Raw genomic sequence first — 20,736 nt, forward strand, 5'->3', positions numbered from 1 at the left:
TGCCATTTTTAAGCTGGGAAAACTGAGAGCCAGAGGTTAAGCAGCTTGCCTAAGGTCAGTTAGCTAGTAAGTGTCTGTGCTGGCATTTGAACCCGGGCAGACTAAGCTATTAGCACACATGTAACCACTATGCTATCCTTATATTGCTACTTCTAATAATTTATTTATGTGATTTGCTGTACAAACCGTTTTCATATTTCTTGGCTTAAGTCTTTCACGTGATGCACACAGGGACTGAGAAACTCAGTAATGAATGCCACTTTGCCTTCAGTCAATGCGATTTATGTATTCATTCAGCACATGTTTATTAAGCACTCTGTGCTTTATGATCATATTGTCAGATTTGCTATCATGCTCTCTTTGGTATAAATTGGGACACATAGATTAGGTAAATTGCCTTTAATATTAAATATGTCATCTGGGCCAGCCCTGGAACTCCTAGACCACCTCCTGTGTCTATGACAGAACCTAGTTCTGCTTGGTGGGTATCTATTTCTCATTCAATAAAATGAGGAAAAATGAAAATAAATTCATACTATGATATGATGATCTTATCATCCATGTGAAGTATAGAAATACCATCCTTTTAGGTCTTTAAAAACAAAAGTGACCTTCCTATTGGGAGAATGTGTTATAGTATGTGGGTCTCACCCTTGAGTGGCCATCAGAGTCCCTTAGGGGCTTGTGGAACACAGACGGCCCAGCCCCACCCCCAAGTTTCTGATGCAGCGGGTCTGGGGTGACCCTGAACATTTGCATTTCTAGCTAGTTCCCAGGAGATGCTAATGCTGCTGGTCCAGGGACCACCTGCGGAGAACCTCTGGTACAGCAAAGGGAAGGGTGAAATCAGAAAGCCTGGGATCAGTGTCCAGCTTCCAGCCTTGAACAAGGCCAAGTTATAGAGCCTGATGGAGTCTGTTTCTTCATCCAGTTAGGCTCTTGGAGCCCTTCTGAGAATGAAATGGCATAAGGTAAAATAATAGTTATTTTTCTTGCTCTTCTCCTTTGGAGATACTACAATTGTGCTTCAGCGACACACACAGCATCGTGAATTACCTGTCTTGATTGCTTCCGTCGGTTTCAGCTGAGAAAAGGCTCCTGACTGATGGATGATGTGGGGAGTGCAGGAATCCTATTTGGCTTGATGCTCAGCCCAGAGATGCCAGTGGTGAGGTGAGATGCACATTGGGGTCCTGCAGGCCGTCCCTGGGCCGTAGGACTACACCCTTGTCTTTACTTGGTTTTCCCGGAAGCAGACCCTGAGACAAGGTGCAGTTTGTTTAGGAGGCGATCCCAGAAAACGCTGGCGGGAGAGCAGGAAGGGAAGCCCGGAGGGAAGAGAGGCGTTAAGAACTCCTCCATCAGGCCAGTTATCACAGTGGGCATGGTGGCCTGGTCCGGCTGGGGGAGCTCTGGCTTTCTTTGGAGGCTTCCCTGGGGATCTTTATCTGTCATTCCTGCAGCCTGAGAAAGCCCTCAGGTGGGAGGTAGTTTAGCTAATGCAGACAGCCCCAGGGCCTGGGGTCCAGAGATGCCCATGGCAATCTCCTCCATCTGCGGGCCTCTAGCCAAAGCTCTAAGGCACCCACTGTTACTGGCCATATGCCATGCGCTTCACGTGCGCCAGGCAGAGACGAGCTCAAGAGCCGCTGGTCTCCACTGCAGGTGGCAAGGCGGCTGGAACAGCGCACTTCAGTCATTCCGTGTCAGTCTCCACGCCTGGTAGCACCAGAGCCTCCCAGGCGTCCCCGCAGTCCGAGCCAGCCTCAGCACCCAGCGCTTTCTTGCTGTCGCCTGGTTGTTCCCGCCGCGGCCGAGCTCAGCACCTCTCACACTCCCTGCCTCTCGAGGACTCTGCTTGTTCCTCATCACAGCACGGTTGCTCTCGCAACCAAGGCGGTGTCGCCCCCGCGCCTCACCACGTTCTCTGCAGAGATCTCCTGCGGGGCGTCCGGGCCTTGGGAGGGCATCGCGCATCTCCCGCAGCGCCCTCCCGGACTAGCGCAGCGGCCTGGCATCGCTTCCTGAGGTTTGACCCCAAGTTTTACGGCTTAATGAGGCACATAAATAGATAAATTGTCTTTATCACGTCAGCGATTGCTTTCACTCGGCAGGAGACCCACATATTACTGCACCTTTGGGATTCCCCTTCCTAAGTCGGAGGCAATCACCATTATTCACATTTTACAAAATAAGAAGCACAAGCTCAGAGGGGGTTCAGAGAAGTTTAAACATGTATCCAGTGGTTAAATGGTCAGGTTAAGACGACCATTGAACATTTAAGTTTAATGATTTATAAAACCATATAGACAGCGTGGGCATGTGATCTGTGCGCCGTGGTCCCCACCGAAGCGGTGAGAACGCGCCTGGCCGGCTCAGCCACGCGGCGCGGTGGCCTAGGCCCTGCTGCAGGCTCTGGATCCAGCAGTCACGGTTTCGCTGCGAGGGCGCCTCCCAGGGGCTGCTCCAGCCCAGGGCAGGGCGTTTCAGGGGTGATGGGACAGCCCTGCTTTTGGGAGGCGCGGTATTCAGCCGAGGGCCACCCCTGGTAGCCCTCCCCAGCCTCCTTGGGAGCACACAGCTGTCGAGGATGCTTCTGGGCATCCTTTCCCTCCGTTCCACTCAGGGTCTGTGGTGCTCCACAGGGAGTCTCCAAAATGGCCCTAATGACCTAAAGACCCCCACCTCCTGCTCTCCACATCCTGAGTGGGCCCCTCCTATTTTTTACCCGAGCAAATCTGTGTGAGTGTGAATAAATTATCTGTGTGAATGGAATATAGAAGAAGTAATGATTCGTGACTTTTGAGATTAGGTTATAAGGGACTACAGCTTTCATCTTGGGCTGTCTCTCTGTCTATCTCTGTCTGTCTCTCTCTTTCTCACCTCTTTCTCTTCTCTCTTTCTTCCTGTCTGTGTCTCAGATCACTTGCTCGGGGGCAAGCAAGTGGCCATGTTTGAAGTGCACTCAAGCAGCTCGGTGGAGATGCTCACATAGTAAGAACTAAATAAGGCTCTCAGTGCCACTGAGACCAGCCAGCAATCACATGAATGAGTTTGGAAGGGATCCAGGAGGCTTCAAATGGCTGCAGCCCGAGCCTATACAGCTTGACTGCAAACTGTAATTACTGTTTTTATTTGTTTTTTTTTTTTTAGCAATTGTATGTTACCATATGGGTAGAGTTGGGTTTTGCCTTGTTATATAATCTAAACATCTTTTTTTGTTTAATAGGTGAATTAACTTGATAAGTGTTTAATAGGTGAATTAACTTGATAATTAACTTGATAAGGTATTTGCTTTTGGAGAGGCGAGAGGTGGTGGAGCTAGAGGGGTGGGGGTGGGGAGAGTGAGTGGCAGAGTGACTTTACCCCTGTGAGACCGAGAGAGGCCCCGGGGCCTACCTCAAAGGAGTGGGGTCACAATGCTAGCTAGCAGCCAGCCCCCTCCTGGTCCCTGGGCCTGGCAGCACGGTGGCAGCTCGGTTGTGAGTAGGCGAGGAAGCAGGTGTCCAGCTCCCTGCCGTGGAGGGCATGGATATGGACCGGGACCTGGAGCTGATGCAGAATTTCAGCTGCCTGAGCACCACCAACAAGGACGTGCTCATCTCCGAGTTCCAGAGGCTGTTCAGCTTCCAGCTCAACCCTGGCAGTTGCGCCTTCTTCCTGGACAGGACCAACTGGAACCTACAAGCAGCAATTGGTGCCTCTTATGCCTTTGAGAGCTCAAACATCAGTGTGCCCTCTATGTCCTTTGTTGAAGATGTCACCATAGAGGAAGGGTAGTCAATACCTCCTGATACTCAGTTTGTAAAAACATGGTAGATCCAGAATTCTGGGACGGAGGCCTGGCCTCCAGGGGTTTGTCTTAAATATGTCGGGGGAGACCAAGTTGGACATGTGAACATGCTGATGGTGAGACTGCTAGAGCCGCAAGAGATTACAGATGTTATTGTCCAGATGTGCAGCCCCGGCAGAGCAGGAATGTATCAGGGATGGTGACGGATGTGCACTGCTACAGGACTCTACTATGGAGATGTCATCTGGGTGATTCTCAGTGTGGAGGTGGGTGGACTTTTAGAAATAACACAGCAGCTGTCATCTTTTGAAACGGAGTTCAACACACAGCTGCATAGCAAGGTAGAAGGAAACTTCAACCCTTTTGCCTCTCCCCAAAAGAACCAACAATCAGATGAAAACAACTTATAAGTCCCTGGGGGTTCCAAGTTCTACTCGATCAGCAAAAACACATGGGCTCCTGCTCCTGACCAAACTGAGCAAGACCAGGGCAGACTGTCACAGAACTCTGTAAATCTGTCTCCCAGCAGTCATGCAAACAACTTATCAGTAGTGACTTACAGTAAGGGGCTCCGTGGGCCTTACCCCTTCGGCCAGTCTTTTTTTTTTTTTTTTTTTTTTTGAGATGGAGTCTTGCTGTGTTGCCCAGGCTGGAGTGCAGTGGCGTGATCTCAGCTCACTGCAACCTCCGCCTTCCGGGTTCAAGCAATTCTCCTGCCTCAGCCTCCCAAGTAGTTGGGACTTACAGGCACACACCACCACGCCCAGCTAATTTTTGTATTTTTAGTCGAGATGGAGCGTCACCATGTTGGCCAGGATGGTCTCGATCTCTTGACCTTGTGATCCTCCTGCCTCGGCCTCCCAAAGTGCTGGGATTACAGGCGTGAGCCAGTGTGCCCAGCCCCCTTAAGGCCACTCTTAAATGGGTGTCAGCAAGAAGAAAAATTAACAAAAGACAGAAGGCCTGACTTTGGGGGTGGGGCAAGGGGTTTGTCTGGATTGCAGACCACATTGCACAGACCCCTGGCTCTGACCCCCTCTCATCCTGGAAGAAGAGGAAGAAGCAGAACAGACTAGTTTTGAGTAAACTTAGTATGTATGTGTAAAAAAAAAAAAAAAAAGTACTAGCTCTTAGTTCTGTCCTTTCATTTGATACTAGCTACTTTGATAGTTATTCTTTAGGTTGTTCACTATATTGTTGGTTTTCTCTCTTCTTTTGTGTGTGTGTGTGAGTTTGATGTTCAGGAATGCTCGTGTTTGTGTTGTGGTGTCTAGCCTTATATTTATACCATTATGTAATAACTTTAATCCTCTTTTCCTTTAACAATACCTTATTCCCACCTAAAATGAGCAATATAATCACTGTTTTCTCTTCCCTTCTATCTCTCCTCTACTACCAAATATTACCCAATACTATCTTTCTTAGCATGCTTAGACTTTTATTACATGGTTTGTTGGCTTTAAATAAAATCCTCTGACTCTCAGCTATTACTTATAAATCCCGCAATACATTTCTTTCTTTTCTGTATCGGTACACATCCACACCCACTTTTTTCCCCCTTTTCCCCCAAGTTTTTGTCAGCATGTATAATATTTAGATATTATTTTCTCACTTCAACTTCTGAAACCCAGAGGTTTCAGCCTCAGTAGTAAAGTTAAATATATTTGATATTGATCACCAGTCCTTTTGCCCACATCTCCCCCATCAGCTCTTGCTTGACTACTGTTCAGTCTTCTGGAAGAGTCTTTAAAAAGGCTCGTGGGAATATTGTTTGAGCTTTTTCATGTTTAAAACAATTTATCTGTAGCTTTTATTTTTGAGAGCAGCGTAGATGGCTCTTGGGTCACATTTTCTCCCTTTGAGTATCTTGTAGGTGTTGTTTTACTATCATTTAGCATTAAATCTTTTTGTGACCAGACAAATGTGTTCCTTTATAAGTGATTTGTGTGTGTGTGTGTGTGTGTGTATGTGTGTGTGCCTTTTACTATGACATGCTTCAGTGTTGACTATTCTGGATTAATATTTTCCTAGCAAAAAATGAGCCTTACATAGATATTAGTTTTCTTTAATTTCAGGAAACTTTCTTGAATTATATATTTAAATTAAATTTGTGTGTTTTTTAAAGTAATTTCAACTTTTATTTTAGGTTCAGGGTGTGCTTTGTTACATGGGTATATTGTGTGATGCTGAGGCTTGGGGTACAATTAATCCCATCATCATCTAGATAGTACCCAATAGTTTTTGTTTGTTTGTTTGTTTTTGAGACAAAGTCTTGCTCTTCTCCCCCAGGCTGGAGTGCAATGGTGAGATCTTGGTTCACTGCAACCTCCGCCTCCCAGGCTTAAGCGATTCTCCTGCCCCAACCTCCCGAGTAGCTGGAATTCCAGGTGTGCACTATCATGCCCAGCTAATTTTTGTATTTTTAGTAGAGATGGGGTTTTGCCATGTTGGCTAGGTTGATCTCGAACTCCTGACCTCAAGTGATCCACCCACCTTGACCTCCCAAAGTGCTGGGATTACACGTGTGAGCCACCACGCCTGGCCAGTACCCAACAGTTTTTCAATCACTGCCCACTTTCCTTCCTCCCACCCCCATCTAGTAGTCCCCAGTGTCTGTTTTTCCCATTAATATATCTGTGTGTTCCCAATGCTTAGCTCCCAGTTATAAGTGAGAACATGTGGTCTTCAGTTCACTTAGGATAATGGCCTCCAGCTGAATCCGTGTTACTTCAAAGTATATGATTTTATTCATTTTTATTGTTGTGTAGCAGTCCATGGTGCATATGTACCACATTTTCTTTAGCTAATCTACTGTTGATGGGAACCTAGGTTGATTCCATGGCATTGATATTGTGAATAGTGCTGTGATGAACATACAAGTGCGTGTGTCTTTTTGGTAGAACAATTTATTTTCCTTTGGATATATACCCTGTAATAGGATTGCTGGGTCGAATGGCAGTTCTAAGTTCTTTAAGAAATCTCCAGACACTGCTTTCTACAGTGGCTGCACTAATTTACATTCCCATCAACAGGGTATATGTGTTCCCTTTTCTCCACAGCCTTGCTTGCCAGCATCTACTGTTTTTTGACATTTTTAATAATAGCATTCTAACTGGTGTGAGATGTTATCTCAATGTGGTTTTGATTTGCATTTCTCTGATGATTTAGTGATATTGATCATGTTCTCATGTGTTTTTTGACTACTTGTATGTCTTCTTTTAAGAAGTGTCTGTTTATATCCTTAGTTCACTTTTTAACAGGATTATTTTTTTTTTGCTTGTTGAATTGTTTACATTCCCTATAGATTTGGATATTAGACCTTTGTCAGATGCATAGTTTGTGAATATTTTTCTCTCATTCTGTAGGTTGTCTCTTTACTCTGTTGATAGTTTCTTTTGCTGTGCAGAAGCTCTTTAATTAGGTCCCACTTGTCAATTTTTGTTTTTGTTACAATTGTTTTCGAGGACTTAGTGATAAATTCTTTCCCAAGGCTGATGTCCAGAATGGTGCTTCCTAGGTTTTCTTCTAGGATTCTTAAAGTTTAAGTCATATATTTGTGTCTTTAATCCATCTTTAATTTTTGTACATGGTGAAAGGTACAGATACAGCTTCATTCTTCTGCATATGGCTAGCCAGCTATCCCAGCACCATTTATTGAATAGGGAGTCCTTTCCCACTGCTTGTTTTTGTCAATTTTGTCAAAGATCAGGTGTGCAGCTTTACTTCCGGGTTGTCTTTTCTGTTCCATTGGTCTACGTGTCTGTTTTTGTATCAGTACCATGGTGTTCTGGTTATATAGTTTGAAGTCAGGTAATGTGATGTTTCCAGCTTTGTTCTTTTTGCTTAGGATTGCTTTGGCTATTTGGGCTCTTTTTTGGTTTCATATGAATTTTAGCATAGTTTTCTCTAGTTCTGTGGAAATGATGCTGGTAGTTTGATAGGAATAGCATTGAATCTGTAGATTGCTTTAGGTAGTATGGTGATTTTAACAATATCAATTCTTCCAGTCTGTGAGCATGAATGTTTTTCCATTTCTATGATCTCTTTCAGCAGTGTTTTGTAGTTCTTCTTGTAGAGATATGCTTCAATGTTGACCACTCTGGGCTCATTTTTTCCTGGTGAACAATGAGCCTTATACAGATGCCAGTCCTTTTGAATTTCAGGAACATTTCTTGATTTCAATATTTAAATTTTTTTGTGGTTTATCATTTTGGTTTTCTTCTTTGGGAAAAAAATAAATTTCTTTAGTCATCTTCATGTGTCTTCCAGTTATTCTATTTTTCTCTGTAATTCGTTTTATTTTCTGACATATCCATTTCATTGTATTCTCTTTTCTTATTTGTAACCATATATACACATTTCTAATGCTTTTTCTTAGAATGTCTGATCTCCTTATGTGTCATTTAATTTTGTGTTTAAATTTGTAATGAGTCTTTTCTTTTACTTCTTTGTGGATATCTTCCCTGAAATCTTACATTTCTGTTTCTGGTTTTTCTTACTAAAGTTAATTGCTTTGATACATTTTAAAAATATTTATTCTTTTTTTTTGAGATGGAGTCTTGCTCTGTCACCCAGGCCAGAGTGCAGTGGTGCGATCTCGGCTCACTGCAACCTCTACCTCCCGGGTTCAAGTGAGTCTCTAGCCTCAGCCTCCTGAGTAGCTGGGACTACAGGCACACACCATCACGCCTGGCTACTTCTTGTATTTCTAGTAGAGACCGGGTTTCACCATAATGGCCAGGCTGGTCACGAACTCCTAACCTCAGGTGATCTGCCCACCTTGGCCTCCCAAAGTGCTGGGATTGCAGGCATGAACCACCATGCTCAGCCTAAAATATTTATTCTTATAATATCTTTATATCAATGTTATGTAGTTCTTTTGAAAAATTTTATTTTTCTACATATCCATAAAACTATTGAACTAATTGGCTTTTTATTAGCCAGCTATTTGCAGAAGATGTGTGTGTGTGTGTGTGTGTGTGTGTGTGTGTGTGTGTGTGTTTATAGAGGAGTGTTGAGAACTGGAGGGAGGGAAGGGGAAGACCAGGTTGGTTTCCTAAGCTTCACAATTCAAAGGCTCTCTCACTTCTCTCACCAAAAAGAAAGGCCGCTTCTGCATCTATTGATCGGGTGTATGATTCTTTCCTCTGCTTCTATGAATCAAACATAGTCTAGCAATGTTTCTTCTACTGGCTGTACTTACTCCAATATCTTCAACCATTGCTACAAAGGATGGATATAGTCTTTCCCTTCTAGAGTGAGTCACTCACATCTATAGCATAGCATATATTTTTAATGGTACATTCTGAGTTGTGCCTTTGCAGGGTCCCTTATCACCTGCTCATTATTTTTCTGCCTTCTTCCACATGACATCTATTTTTGACATTTCTTTCAGATATTTTAGCATCTGGAAATTATTTCTATTTTTCATTCTTCTTTTGCTTTTGTTTAATTTCCAAGCAGAGAGGAAAAGTATGCAGACTTATGTAGCTATGTAGTGGAAGTGCTCACTGACATCTCTTGACTAGTCTTCTTTGTAATTAACAACATAGGTTAGCAAGATGACTGAGTGAGATGAAACTAAGGTACGATTTCTGTTCCACATTTAATTTTTTTTTTCTTTTCTTTTTTTTTTTTTTTGAGATGGAGTCTGGCTCTGTCACCCAGGCTGGAGTGCAGTGGTACTATCTCAGCTTACTGCAAACTCTGCCTCCCAGGGTCAAGCAATTCTCCTGCCTCAGCTTCCTGAGTAGCTGAGACTACAGGCGCTTACCACCATGCCTGGCTAATTTTTTGTATTTTTAGTAGACAGGGTTTCACCGCATTAGCCAGGATGGTCTCGATCTCTTGACCTCGTGATCCGCCTGCCTTGGCCTCCCAAAGTGCTGGGATTACAGGCATGAGCCACCGCGCCCAGCCCTGCGTGTTTAATTTCTTGTGACTAGCTGGCTGGTCAGTGAGACCACTTAGCTAGCGAAAATAAGTAAACTAGTCTGACAAAATTGTTCTAATATGCACAATCTAAAAGTATTTCCATAAAAATAAGTATTTTTATTTGCTAATTCAGTTGAACAGCAGCAAAAACAATAAAAATAAAACACCAAGGGCAATTGACAAAATTACAATCTGAGGATTTTACTTTTGAATTTATGACCATAGTCATCCTTCTACATTTTGTCATAATTTCTTACATTCATGAAAGATGACAAAAACGATTTGAATGCAGTTTGTTAATGTCATTTAATATTATTTTAGAGAAATATTAAATCACATCTAGCGCAACTGCTATGGTTGGAATGTGTCCCCTTCAAAATTCAAGGGTTGAAACTTACTGGCTAATGTGATAGTATTAAGAGGTGAGGCCTTCAAGAGGTGATTAGGCCATGAGGGCTTTTCCTTTGTGAAAAGGATTAAGGTCCTTATAAAAGAGACTTCATGTAGCATTTGGCTCTCTTGCCTTCTTGCCTTCAGCCTCCAGAACTTTGAGAAAATAAATTTCTGTTCCTTTTGTTTTTTGATGTTATGACTTTGGATTTCTATTCTTTATAAATTACCTAGTCAGTGGTGTTCTTTTTTTTTAATTTTCTTAAACAGAGACAGAGTCTTACTCTGTTGCCTAGGCTGGAATGCAGCAACATGATCATAGCTCACTATAGCCTCAAACTCCTGGTTTCAAGTGATCCTGCCACCTCAGCCTCCCATGGAGCTAGGACTACAGACATATGCCACTGCACCCAGCTAATCTTGTAAGTTGTTGTTGTCATTGTTGTTTAGTAGAGGTGGAGTCTCACTAAGTTGCCCAGGCTGGTCTCAAACTCCTGGGCTCAAGTGATTCTCTTGCCTTGGCCTCCCAAAATGTGAGGATTGTAGGCATGAACACCTAGCCTAGGTCTGTGGTATTCTATTATAGCAGCATAAACAGACTAAGACAGAAGCTCACTAAACATACTTCCATTAAGGCTGTTTTGGCTAATCTTTTGCCATGGTTTTTTTTGTTTTTGTTTTTGTTTTAAGTAGTGCAACTTGGCTAAAAACATTGTCAAAGTGCTTTGAGGGTATTAGATTCAAATTCTGTTTGTATGGTTTTATTGTGTTTGGGCCCTAGAAATAAAGCTTACTCAGTAGAAGGATGTTTTCCAGTACAAAGAGTTGAATTTTCGGCTCCATGATAGCATGGTAATAAAAAGTTATGGCATTAAATACAGTCTTAGGAGTTGCTTTTCGATTTTCGGCCAAACCCAAAGATCCAGATTATAACTTATGTCTTCATCACTTCTTTGGAAGCTCATGAGCCCCTTCCACTAATATTTCCACAGTAAATGGAAATCTGTCCTCCATAATAGCATACTTGTGGTCAGCTCTTATGGTATTTGGAAGAGTATTTTTTAAAAATTCTTTGCAAACTAAAAGAGACAGACCTTTTGAGTAAATTTTTATGTCTTCTTAGAAGTAGGTATCATAATTCTTGGCCCAGGAATGTAGATAATGTCAACTCTCTGGAACCCAGATTCTTCATTTTTCAAATGCCAGAGACTAGATGAATTGCTTTTTAATGCCTCTCAAGTTGTTAACTGAAAGGTGGGTGTAGAGCTATCTCAGAACACAATAGTTTTGAGGAATAACTTTTGAAAGTCATTGGGTAGGATGACCACCTAAGGCCCATTTGCTTGTGCTAACTTTTTCTTTTGAACATTTATTCAGGGATGAGCAATATTGGGGCTAAAATAGAGGTTATTGGGCAGATATTATTATCTACTCTCAGATAACCCTACTGTTTGTGATTACATGATTTTAATTTTATTCATTTAGGTAGTTAAAAAAAATTAAAGTTGTTTCTACTTGAACTACAATTACTCCCAGAAGGGATTATGCCTTAAGCTTCTGCTACTGACGGCTTTTATTATCATTTAGTACTTTAGACTGAAATCCCATTGGCATTCAATTTTACAAGACTGTTGTGGTTCAGAGATTGCATCTTATAAATATAGGAAGTGGGGTGGGGAGGGATAGGGAGTTGAAAGTCCCAGTTTTTTTGTTTTTGTTTTTGTTTTTGTTTTTTTTTGAGACAGAGTCTCACTCTGTCGCCCAGGCTGGAGTGCAGTGGCACAATCTCGGCTCACTGCAACCTCCACCTTCCGGGTTCAAGTGATTCTCCCGCCTCAGCCTCCCGAGTAGGTGGGATTACAGGTGCCCGCCACCATGCCTGGCTAATTTTCGTATTTTTAGTAGAAACAGGGTTTTGCCATATTGGCCAGGATGGTCTCGAACTCTTGACCTCATGATCTGCCCACCTTGGCCTCCCAAAGTGCTGGGATTACAGGCATGAGCCACTGCGCCTGGCCTATAAATATTCTTTACCAAGTTAAGAAAGTTTGTTTTTATTTCTAGCTTGCTGATGATTTTTAATTGATAAGTAACATTTGTACATCTGATATTCTGTTACATGCATAAAATATGTAATGATCCAGTCAGGGTATTTGGGGTGTTCGTCACCCTGAGTATTTATCATTTCTATGTGCTGGGAACATTTCAAGTCTTCTCTTCTAGCTATTTTGAAATATACTAAACATTGTTATTAATCATAGTCACCCTACTCTGCTATTTAACATTAGAACTTATTCTTTCTAACTATGTGTTTGTACCCATTAACCAATCTCTCTCTATTTCCCTCCACACCCCCTGCCACTACCCACACACCCTTCCCAGCCTCTGGTATCTATCATTCTACTCTTTACCTTCATGAGAGCAACTGTTTTAGCTCCTAATATGAATAAGAACATGCAATGTTTGTCTTTATGTGCCTGACTTATTTCACTTAACATAATGACCTCCAGTTCCATTCATGTTACTGCAAATGACATGATTTTATTCTTTTTAAGGCTGAATAGTATTCCATTGTGTATATGTACCACATCTTCTTTATTCATTCATCCACTAATGGACATCTAAGTTGATTCTACATCTTTGTTATTATGAATAGTGCTTCAATAAACATGGGAGTGCAGATATCCCTTTTATATGCTGATTTCCTTTCCTGTGAATAAATACAGTAGTGGGATTGCTGAATCATACAATAGTTCTCCTTTTAGTTTTTTGAGAAATCTCTATACTGTTTTTCATAGTGGCTGTACCAATTTACATTCTCACCAACAGTGTTTGAGTTCCCTTTTCTTTGCATTCTTGCTAGCATCTGTAAATTATTTTGTCTTTTTAATAATAGCCATCCTAATTGGAGTGAGATGCTATCTCGTTTTAGTTTCGATATGCATTTCCCTGATGATTAGTGATGTTGAACATTTTATCATAAACTTTCATAAACTCATGGCTGGCCATTTGTGTGCTTTCTTTTGAGAAATGTCTACTTATGTCTTTTGCCCCCTTTTTAATGGGATTTTCTTTCCCCACTGTTGAGTTGAGTTCCTTGTATAATCTGGATATTAGTCCCTTGTTGGATGAAAGGTTTGCAAATATTTTCTCCCATTTAACTGGCTGTTTCTTCACTCTGTTGATTGTTTCCTTTGTTGTGCAGAAGCTTTTTAGTTTAATGAAGTCCCATCATTCTATTGTCATTTTTGTTGCCTGTGCTTTTGAGGTCCTAGCCATGACATGTTTGCCTAGACTCAAGTCCTGAAGTGCTTCCCCTACGTTTTCTTCTAATCATTTTATAGTTTCGAGTCTTACATTTGTCTTTAATCCATTTTGAGTTGATTTTTGTATATGGCAAGAGAAACGAGTCCAGTTTCATTCTTCTGCCTATGAATATCCAATTTTTACAGCACTGTTTATTGAAGAGAGTGTCCTTTCCCTGAGGTATGTTCGTGGTGCTTTTAAAAAAAAGTGTTTGTTTTTACCAAGTGTTTTTGCTGCACTACTGATATGATCATATCTTTTTCTTCTTTATTGTATTAATGTGGTAAGATACATTGTTTTATTTGCAAACGTCAAACCAACCTTACATTCCATGAAAACTCCAACTGGTTGTGATTTTTAAAATTATTGCTAGGCTATATTTTCTAATATTTTCTTTGAGGTTTTTGCATCAATGTTCATGAAAAAGCTTGGTTGGTAATTTTCATTTCATTTGATGTCCACAGATTTTGATATCCAGGTTTTCTCCTCATTTAATGAGTGGAATGCAGTCTCTCTTTTTATATTTTCTGGGAAATTTGTGTAATATTTTTGTTATTTCTTTCATAAACATTTATAGGAATTCACAGGTAGAGCCATCTAGGCCTAGGATTCCTTTGTTAGCAGGGTTTAAATTCCATATTTGATTATCTGCCTTTTTGTGTCCCTGATTATTTTATACAAATGCCAGATGAGTATGTATGCTATATATAATTGTTGTGTGAAGGAGTTACATATACAAAGTGACTCTCAAATGTGGAAAGATCCAAGAAACCAAAGAACTAAGCAGACAAATCTAGTTTGTCGATGGAGGGCAATTTATTAGGGAACTTATGGATGGAAGCATGGTCTCAAACAGCTGCAAGACAGGTAGATTTCCACACTATTACTTCCGAGACTCAGGGCTTACATACCATAGGGAAAGGGGTATGTGCTCTATAGAGACAATTGAAGGCAACCCTCCAGAACAGGCAAGGATGCTGTGTGCGTCGTGGCCTATAATCTGGGTGACCACATCAAGGGTGCTTGGATCTAAAGGCAGGATTTATGTTGAGTACATGTTCTCACACTAAGAACAGCAAATAAAGTGGGAACCAGGAGGCATTCACAGGACTGGAGCTAATCAGAAGTCAACATGGCAGACTAGCATCCAAGTTGGAGTCACTTTTGTCTCCACAATAATTGTAGTTAATTTGAATCTCTGTGCGATGTTATCTTCCTCAAGAGAGGATTTACTACTGTTTCTCAGAAGGGTGGGTCCTTTAATAATCAGAGAGTGAGATGACTTGAATCTGGGCCTCGTTCTTTGGGAGGATAGTCTGTTTCTGGCACCCCTATCTCTAGGGTTTACCCCTTCCAAGGTCCAAACTGGAAGCTTGGGTATCTATTAGGGTCCCTTGTTTTTGCTGAAAGAAAACAGCCTTCTTTGCTTTTCCCGCCAGTTCCTTGGAATTGTTTCAAGTTATACTTAGTTTCTCAGCGGTTGCTCTCTGTCCTGACTGTGTGCTTCTCAGTCTATGTTGTCTGAGTGGCAAATGTCCCCAGGAGAAAAAGTCAGATCACATCTTGGGTTGACTTTCCTGGGTTTCCAATCTCTCCGGGATCTTCACAGAGATATTTATTTTATTATCTCCAGCTTTTCTGGTTCTTAACAATGAGGAGGTTGGCCTGAAACAAGTTAATTCCACCAAAGTCAGAAGTTAACATTGCACGTTATCCTTGAATGAAAGCATAAAGGAAAGGTGGCTTTTAAAAAGTAAGTACTCGTTCTTAACAATGAGGAGGTTGGCCTGAAACAAGTTAATTCCACCAAAGTCAGAAGTTAACATTGCACCTTATCCTTGAATGAAAGCATAAAGGAAAGGTGGCTTTTAAAAAGTAAGTACTCCTGTTATTAATACTTACCAGTGCAAGTCCAACAGTCTTAGGGAAAGACAGTTTAAGAAACTTTGAGTATTGAAATTTTAATTTGCACTTTGGGTAATGCATATTCTAAACTGAGAAAAGTAATATCCATTAGTAGAATGTGTTTATCGAAGAATAGAGACCCCTGGTTCTTTCTAGCAGGATAAGCAGTGATTGCTGAACTTTGAACTGGGTAATAACAAGTTGATACTAAGCACTATACTTATTATTTACTCTTTACTCTTGTGCACTTGTATTTCTCAAAATGTACCGTGGAACAGTTGGAGCACAAGTCGAAACAAATCTAAAAATATTCTTGTGAAAAATGAATCATACACCAGCTGGTTGCTACGTTTTTGTTGACAGGAACCTGATGACATGTATTGTGGCTTTATTTTCTAAATAATGATGTGCTTTTTTTTTTGAATATAAAAATAACACCACCAGACAGCAACTTTAAAGCATGGACTTTAGGCTGTTTTTAGCAGTACTGATAGGTTTACCTTTACCCACTTGCCCTCACCTTTCCCATCTGATAGAGTCCTGCCCATATCTTGCATTTATGGGATGAGTCCTCAGGTTATGTATTGAATCTACTCCCTTAACTAGAAATCTTAGACTCCTAAACATAGCGTTTTCTCTACTGAGCTAATAGGCCCAGCTCGTGTAAAACCAGTGCTTAATGTCATTAGTAAAGACTGAAATCTTATTAAGATAAATTATTTATGATGGGTGATGCAAAGATTCAATTCAAAGTGGTATAAACTATCAACATACAGGAGCCTGAGTTACTTTTTGTGCACTTATAGTTTCCTTAACAGAATGAACTTCAGTGAAAGGGAGGAAAATAAACAATTTATATTCTGGGGAATTAAACACATTGATCTTTAACTAGTATAAGCCCAACAATTGTTTAAAGGGAGACAAATCATGCTGTATGTAGCTCTTATTCAACTGTCATAAACAAACTAATGATCAGTGGTGATTCCAAAAGTAAATGTGAACCAGGCGTGGTGGCTCACCTCTGTAATCCCAGCACCTGGGGAGGCCAAGGCAGGTGGATCACCCGAGGTAACGAGTTCCAGAACAGCCTGACCAACATGGCAAAACCCTGTCTCTACTAAAAATAAAAAAAATCAGCCAGGCATGGTGGCAGGCTTCTGTAGTCCCAGCTACTACTCAGAAGGCTGAGGCACGAAAATTGCTTGAACCCGGGAGGCGGAGGTTGCAGTGAGCTGAGATTGTGCCACTGCACTCCAGCCTGGGCGACAGAGCAAGACTCCATCTAAAAAAAAAAGAAAAAAAAAAAGCAATTGTACATTAAATATAATGCTGTTTAAATTTTGAGCCCTTCTGAATTATGTAAAGTGTTTGTTTAATAAAAGTGAAGTACCCTTTAAAACTGTGCTGTCCGATACAGTGGCCAATTGTCATCTGAGTGACTTTGAGCACTTATAATGCAGAGAATGTGCATTGAGGTGGGCTCTAGGTGTAAACCTCATACCTGATTGCTATTCACCTGAGTGAATAACAAAAACAGGAATATAAAATATCTCATTAACTATTTTAAATATTTATATGTTGAGGTGATGTTGCTTGTACATTAAATTAAATGCAAAATATTATTAAATTTAATTCTACCTGTATTTCTTTTTACTTTTTAATGTGGTGACTCGACAATTTTTAGTTCCATATGTGGTTTACATTGTATTTCTATTGGTCAGAACTGCTTGAGAAGCTCAAAAATGTTGGACAACATTTAGGAATGTAAAAGTAAATCTCTCCACATCCAGTATTAATATGAAAAGTGGAATATTTCTAAACACAGATGCTCCCTTCCTGCCGAGGGGCTGCAGACACCCTAACTCTAGCCCACAGAGACCTACTGCAGCTCCTCACCTTCAGAACTGTCGGATAATGAATCTGTGTTGTTTTAAGCTACCGAGCTTGCAAAAATTTATGACAACAGCTAGAGGAAACTCATACAAACACAGAGGATGAAACTGAGACTCCAAGAATTTAAGAAACTTAACCAAATCACAGGTGTTTGAGGAGCGTCTGTGGCTCAGACCTAGGGCTTCTAATTCCCAGTGTAGTGATATTGATCTCACACCACTGATGCAGTGAAAGTAATAAACCAAGAGACCACTGTAAACTGAGGTCACAGCTGTCCCCTCTTCTCAATGCACTGAGGAAAGCCTCCTTAGAGAAAAATCAATCAAATATTAGATCAGTAAATTGCTTTTGAAATTTAAGATGTTATGGTCTCCTTTAAAAGTATTCTTGTAATAAGACACTTAGGAAACGTGTCTTTCCTTTAGTCAGTGGGTGGGAGGACAGCGAAGTTTGAAACAGACTGTAAAAGAGATGAATTTTAACATTAAAGATTTATGCACTCATGACTATGAGCTCAGAAATGAAGGTTAATTGGGGAAATATCCTTGAAGAATTGGAGCAAAGATTGCTGGAAACCACTGCGGGCATCATTATGCGGAATTCGTGCCACATTCTTTTAACTCTTCATGAGGCAGAGAAAAATGCCTGGTTCTCAGCACTCACAGGGTTTATAGCTCGGTCAGTTACAGTGTTGCAGGAATGGGGCCACCGTGGAGGAATCGCAGAGTACTCTATGGTTCTAGGTCACAAACTCACTCCCACATTCTGGGAACCTACTTGATAATGGCAAGCTGGTAGTCAAAAGCCAGGTTGAGGGCAGCTTTTCTTCTTCCCAGCTCTCTCCTTTTCCTGTCCTTGCGGGTCCTTCTGTTCTTCCCTTCTGCCTCTGGCCCTTCTCTCCTGCATCCCATCTGTTACGCCATCCCATCTGTTCCCCTGGCCAGTTTTCTCCTGATATCGCTGGAAGTTCCTGCTGGCCTTTGTGACAGGGTCAACCTACCCAGGACTCTACAGACCCTAGTCTCCACCCACCTTCTCTTCTGTCGCATTTGTCAGCTCAGTAACGCTTCCCAGGTGATCAGTCGCTCAGGTCAAACACGGGGCCCTCGCCTCTGCCCTGTCACCTTGTCACTGGCCTTGTCCCTTCCAGGCCCTTCTCCAGGGATCCTTGAGGGGCCCTCGGCTCAGCGTGCCTGTCCAGCCCTGCGATCTGACACTCTCTCATCGGTCCATGCCCACCTCCCGCCCTGCCTCTTTCGTCCTGCTTTCCTGCTTGGAAGATTTATTCTTGCTTCAGGACCCTTGCTCATGCCTGTACCTTTTGCTAAGAATGACTTTCCTTCAAGTATAGGACCTGGCAAGGAACTTCCCACTGATCTTTAAGACTCATGGCAAGCTTTATGTTTCCTAGAAAGCTGGCCCTGACCTACAGCCCTCCCACTGGGGGAACTGAGGCCCCTGCCACTGGGTGTTGGCGCTGCCTCTGCAGACACCTACTGATGCCTGTGGCCTGGGCCGATGCTGGCCACGCCGCCTCCACTCTGCTGAGTGCCCGCCTCTGCACAGTCTCTGCTACACTTCATGGCTAGAACATGTGTCTCCTTATAGCCGGATCACGTCTCAGCCTCATGCCTCTGGGGACTGACGCACCTGTTACATGGGAGCTGCTCAGTGGAAGATGAGCAAAATCATCCCAGTCACATGTCAAGAGATTTGTCACTAAAAGAACAGATCATGTAGGCATGAATGTTTGAATATTTGTCTCATCATTACATTTCTCTAGAAATACAAGAGCACGTGAATAGCATACTTTTTTTGTTTTACAGAGAACTATTGCTTTCTTTAAAATGGCAAAACAGGCTGGGTGTGGTGGCTCACTCCTTTAATTCCAGGACTTTGGGAGGCTGAGGCAGGTGGATCACCTGAGGTCAGGAGTTCAAGACCAGCCTGGCCAACGTTGTGAAACCCCGTCTATACTAAAAATAAAAAAATTAGCTGGGTGTGGTGGCTCACGTCTGTAGTTCCAGCTATTCGGGAGGCTAAAGCATGAGAATCGCTTGAACCCAGGAGGCAGAGGCTGCAGTGAGCTGAGATCATGCCACTGCACTCCAGCCTAGGCAACAGAGTGAGACTTGCTCTCAAATAATAACAATAATAAATACATAAAATAAGACAAAATAAAATGGCAAAACAGAGTTGAAGAGAAAATGACAAAAACTGGATTACTAATCATTTTACATAAAGTCATCTAGCAGGGAAATATTTCAGGGAGGTATTTTTCTTTTTCTTTTTAACTTCTAAAAAGCTTATTATGGAAATGTGCAAAGATCCACAAAAGAAGAGAGAATAGAGTGTAATGAAGCCCTATGTAACCACCACCTTGTTGCAACAATTGCCAACAGCTTGCTGATTTTATTTTATTTTATTTTATTTTATTTTGAGATGGAGTCTCGCTGTGTCACCCAGGCTGGAGTGCAGTGGTGCGATCTCGGCTCACTGCAAGCTCCACCTCCTAGGTTCATGCCATTCTCCTGCCTCAGCCTCCCCAGTAGCTGGGACTACAGGCGCCTGCCACCATGCCCAGCTAATTTATTGCATTTTTAGTAGAGACGGGGTTTCACTGTGTTAGCCAGGATAGTCTCGATCTCCTGACCTCGTGATCCGCCCACCTCGGCCTCCCAAAGTGCTGGGATTACAGGCATGAGCCACCACGCCCGGCCAGCTTGCTGATTTTAATTCATTTATCTTCACACCTTTTCTTTCCTGGAGTGTTTTTTAAAAATCTAAAGACAAGCAAATCCTAGACAGTATATCATTTCACCTGCCACTATTTCAAGATATACTATTATTAAATATGGACCTTTTTCTTAACATAATTACCTTTATCACTGCCCCCAAATCAACAATAATTCCTTGGTGTCATATAGTACTGTTCATACATGTGGTCCATGTTCAACCTCTCCTGATTGTGTCCAATATATCTGTTTAGAGTTGGTTTGTTTCATTTGGGATAAAAATAAGTCTACACATTGCATTTGGTTGATTTTTCTCTAAAAGTATTTTTAAAAATATTCATTTTAAAATAATTTCAGACTTACAGAAAAGTTGCAAGGATGGCACAAAGAATACTTGGATCCCTTTCACCTAGATTCATGAAATATTAAATCTTTTGCTACATTTGCTTTACCATTCTCTGTGTTTGTCCTATTTTTCTGAATCTTCTGAGAGTAAGTTGTCCTTTAATGTCTAAATACTTTTGTATATTTCCAAAGAATAACTAACTACAGAATAGACATAATCCCACATTTTAACATCATACGATGACATAATTTAATCCACAGCTCATATTCAAATTTGGTAAAACGTCCCAATAATGTCCTTTATAGTGATTGTTTTTCCTAATCCAAGATCCAATCCAGAATTATGCATTGCATTTGCTGTCCTTTCTCTTTAATCTTCTTGGATCTGGAATAGTCTTCATGCTTTTTGACCTTGACATTGTTTTCAAGTACAGG

General features: G+C 41.6%; 1 pseudogene; it reads left to right on the top strand.

The window, feature by feature from the left end:
* The first annotated feature begins 1,602 nt into the window (after positions 1-1,602).
* LOC129029970 (protein ILRUN-like) lies at positions 1,603-18,810 on the top strand (annotated as a pseudogene).
* The last annotated feature ends 1,926 nt before the right edge of the window (positions 18,811-20,736 follow it).

This window comes from Pongo pygmaeus, chromosome 12, assembly GCF_028885625.2.
Source record: "Pongo pygmaeus isolate AG05252 chromosome 12, NHGRI_mPonPyg2-v2.0_pri, whole genome shotgun sequence".
In the NCBI taxonomy this organism is placed as follows: Eukaryota; Metazoa; Chordata; class Mammalia; order Primates; family Hominidae; genus Pongo; species Pongo pygmaeus.